The sequence below is a fragment of the Ascaphus truei genome, chromosome 5, assembly GCF_040206685.1.
Source record: "Ascaphus truei isolate aAscTru1 chromosome 5, aAscTru1.hap1, whole genome shotgun sequence".
In the NCBI taxonomy this organism is placed as follows: Eukaryota; Metazoa; Chordata; class Amphibia; order Anura; family Ascaphidae; genus Ascaphus; species Ascaphus truei.
The window spans coordinates 227,711,046-227,715,463 of NC_134487.1; the positions used below are offsets into that span (position 1 = coordinate 227,711,046).

General features: G+C 43.6%; 1 long non-coding RNA gene across 1 annotated transcript; it reads right to left on the reverse strand.

Moving 5' to 3' along the window:
• Positions 1 to 239: 239 nt before the first annotated feature.
• Positions 240 to 3,886, reverse strand: LOC142494541 (uncharacterized). The gene is made up of 5 exons (XR_012801520.1): positions 3,837 to 3,886; positions 1,245 to 1,403; positions 908 to 1,162; positions 678 to 823; positions 240 to 577 (listed from the first exon to the last, which is right to left on the reverse strand). It is a non-coding gene; the product is annotated as an uncharacterized LOC142494541 (long non-coding RNA).
• Between the last annotated feature and the right edge of the window lie 532 nt (positions 3,887 to 4,418).

Genomic DNA, 4,418 nt, shown 5'->3' on the forward strand with positions numbered 1-4,418 from the left:
TGTGCTGTATAGTACTGTCAAACTAGTCTATACTGGAACTACTGTATACTGTAACTTCTGTTAAATACATTGCAACCAGATGGCTAGTGCTGCTCTCTCAGGAAAGAAAAAAATTGAGCAGTTAGGTGCATACAGTATTACAGTATGGCATTGTGTACTGTATAGCTACTCCATATTGGACTACAGTATGCAGTTAGTACTGTCAAACTAGTCTATACTGGAACTACTGTATACTGTGACTACTGTTAAATACTTTGTAACCAGATGGCTAGTGCTGCTCTCTCAGGAAAGAAAAAATCTGTGCCATACTTACCTGTATCATACTGTACTTACAATACTACAGTACAGTACTATACCATACTACCTTCCTGATGCTTGCCCATTATAAGCGATCACAACGGGCAACACAGTCGCAATATGGTCAATATATTTATTGCATCGTTCCAAGGTGAGTACATCGTTCCAAAAACTCATTATGCCTTGCGCAAACTCATCCTTTTTGGAGGGTTTCACGACTTTTCGGATATGGTCCTTCAGCTGATGCTAGACCATTTTGATAGGATTGAAGTCTGGCGATCTGTCATTGGAGGGGGAAAAAAAGGACAATTAGTTAAATAGATACAGTACAGTACACAGTAAAAACAGTGGGAAAAATGAGACACGGTTACCGCACTTACTCCACTGGCGTCTTCACCCAGTTGATACCGCGATTAAGAATATGCGCTGTTGTTGTAGAAACGGTGACCATCTGGGAACTCACGTGTGATGTATTCCACAATCTCAGGCACAATTTGCTCTTGGAAAAAAGATTTATTCATGATTCCTATAAGAAGAAAAGAAAAGTGCTCAAAAAACTGCACACTGGTACAGTACAGTGCATAAGGCAAAAGCGTGTGACTTATTTTACCTTCAAAGATGACAATGCATCCTGGTCCACGCCTAGAGATGGCACCCCACACATGCATCTTCACTGGGTGTTTTGGACGCAGCTTCATAGATATGCGACCTTTTTTTTTGGAATGCAAAGGTGGCAAATCTCTCCAGCAATACAGTAGACTCGTCAGCGAAGATGCAATCCTGGAAAGTTTCTCCACTGTCATTCCATGCCTGGGCCTGGACCACTCTCTTGATCTTGTTAACGTCCCTTATCATAGGGTACGCTCTTTAATGACAAGGAATAATTTTATAGGTACAGTACAGTTTCTTAAACAACACTTTAACCTCCTGTACTGTCCAGTACTAACCTCACACGTCCATATTTCCATCCAATTCTGCGTCTCATCTTCTTTATGCTGGTCTCGGATACAGTGAGATTGTGATTTTGCTGCAGACTGTATTTGACCCTTAAGGCACTCTTCTCATCATTCTCTTCACTTATTTTGTCGACCGGAAGAGTTGTCTCCCTACAGTGTACAGAAAAAAAAAATCCGGTAAGTTACAGTGCAGTAGGCCACAAGTACAGCACATCATTTACAGTAAAAATAGTATAAAATTAGATAGATCTAATATAATCAATAATAGATATACTGTATTATATACTGTAGTTATACTGTATAAATATACCGAAATAACTATAAAATTAGATAGATCTATACTATATAGTTCTATTAATAGAATATTGGTGGGATAGGGGAAAAGGGGACGGGAAGAGGGAAATGACTCTTGCTTCAGCTTAATTAAACACACTAATAGATGGTAACAAAGGTGCAGAGGGGGAATGGGGTAATATTGAAATGTTAGAAAAAGGAAACACCCTTTAACATGCACTCATTGTCTGGATTGATATGGTGAGTAAAAGTTAATACTTATTATTTTATTACTTTAATTAAAATAAATGGTAATAAACAAATACCAATGATGAACGACAGAAACTCAACATATAAAACTAACAGATATTAAAACATAAACCGGAAAAAGGGGGAGGATCTATAAATAAACACTTGATAGTGGTGAGTAAACTCACAAAGATGTAATCTTTGATTAAAGATGTTAAAGGGTGTTTCCTTTTTCTTACATTTCACTAGTTCTATTAATATGCAGCAATATAAACAATAATAGATATACTGTATTATATACTGTAGTTATATACATATACCGAAATAACTATAAAATTAGATAGATCTATAGGCAGGGCTGCACAACATACGGCCCGCGGGCCGCATGCGGCCCGTCTGGCCTATCTGTGCGGCCCGGCCCGTGATGACTCTGGCCGGGCGCTAGTTAATTAAATAAATTTTAAAAAAAAAAGTTTAAAAAAAATGGTGGCGATTCATCTCTCCTCCCAGCCCCTCCCTCCCTCTCCCTCCCAGCCCCCTCCCAGCCCCCTCCCTCTCCCTCCCAGCCCCCAGGTTTTGCGGTGCGCGGGGGCAGCAGCAGCCGTGTGTTTTATTTTTTTCAATAGCAGGCTGCTGCCGGGGAGGTCAGAGCATGCAGGGGGCGGGGCTTAGTACCGGGGAGAGGATGTGCTGAGCTGATCTAAGAGAGAGGTGAGAGGTGAGAGGTGTGTGGTGTGTGTGTGAAAAACGGACTGGTGGGGGGTGGGTGGTTGAGTGTGTGTGTGTATCTGTGTGATTGTTGTTTTTGTGTGGTGTGGGTGGATGAGTGACTGTGTGCTGGGTGTGTGATGTTTGTGTGGGTGATAGAGTGTGGTGTGGATAGTTGAGTGAGTGTGGGGTGGGTGGGTGAGTGTGGGGTGGGTGAATGTGTTTGCTGTAGTGTTGTGTGTGTGTGTGGGCGAGTGTTGTGTGTATGTGATGAATATTGTTGCATAAAAGGACAGATAGGGGCCAATTAGCATTGTGTCCGTAATTGATGTTATTGGAAGGAAGAGGCGAGTGGCTGTGTGAGGTGTGGTGGTAGTGGAGGGGGTGTGTTGTTGTAGATGTTTTGGTGGTGTGTTTGCGTTATACGGAAGGGTGTTGTGGTGTTTGAGGTGCAAGGGGAGGGGGGCCTAGATGTGTAAATCAGCATTTTATTTAGTGTAGTGTGTGTAGTATGAGGTGTGTTTCCATCGTTGAGTGTGTTGTGGGGGTAGGGGTGTGTAAATTTTTTGTTGTGTGTGGTGTATGAGCACAGGAGGGTTGTGTGTGTGTTTGTGAGTGTTGTGTGTGTGAGTAGAGTGTTGTTGGATTGTTGTGTGGGTGTGTTTGACAGTTGTATGGGTGTTGTGTGTGGGTGTGTAGAGTGTTTGTTGCAGAAATGACACACATGGCAGAATGGGATTTATTTATTAAAATATATTTTATTTCACCTAAGAGCTGATTTTCTGTTGTGGGTGTGTGTTTGTGCGCACGTTTGTGGGTGTGGTTTTTTCAAGTACCAGGGGAGAGGTGTTCCAGTGTTCACATCACTCTCACCCTCCCCCTGCAACTCACATCAGTATCTCCCCCCCTGCAACTCACATCACACCCTCCCCCTGCAACTCAGATCACTCTCACCCTCCCAATGCAACTCACATCAGTATCTCCCCCCCCCTGCACCTCACATCACTCTCTCCCCCCCTGCACCTCACATCACTCTCTCTCCCCCCTGCACCTCACATCACTCTCTCCCCCCTGCACCTCACATCACTCTCTCCCCCCACTGCCCCTCACATGTCAGCAGCCCAGCCCCCCCTCACTTGTCAGCAGCCCAGCCCCTCCTCACTTGTCAGCAGCCCACCCCCCTCACGTGTCAGCAGCCCACCCCCCCACCAGCCCGTTTTTCTCACCCACCCACCCACCCCCCACCAGCCCGTTTTTCTCACCCACCCACCCACCCCCCACCAGCCCGTTTTTCTCACCCACCCACCCACCCCCCACCAGCCCGTTTTTCTCACACACACACACACCTCTCACCTCTCTCTTAGATCAGCTCAGCACATCCTCTCCCGGGTACTAAGCCCCGCCCCCTGCATGCTCTGACCTCCCCGGCAGCAGCCTGCTATTGAAAAAAATAAAACACACGGCTGCTGCTGCCCCCCCCTCCTGTCCATGACCTTGTTTGATTCGATTTTCCATGGTATTTACAGAATGAATGCTTAGTTTATTAGGATAGGGAACTTGATACAAAAAACAAATTCACAAAAGTTTCAAGGGTTTTCTATTCATAATGCCCCTCAAAATGATGTTAGTACATTGGAAACTTGCTGTCCCCAATTTCTTGGGCAATAGCCTCCTCTAGTGGACAAACTGGAGAACTAAATGGTTAATTTTAGATGGCATCTAAGTGCAATTGATCACAGTTAAAAATGCATTCTGGCTTTGTCTTAGTAATAAGATGTAAACCTCTCGTAAATGGCTCTGTAGCCTCAAACGTATAAGTAGTTCATCATAAAATTTGCATCATTACAATGCGTCATAAAAAATGTAAAAAAATATATAAAAAAATATATATACATCAGGGATAAAAAATCAATGATCAAATAATATACATCAATA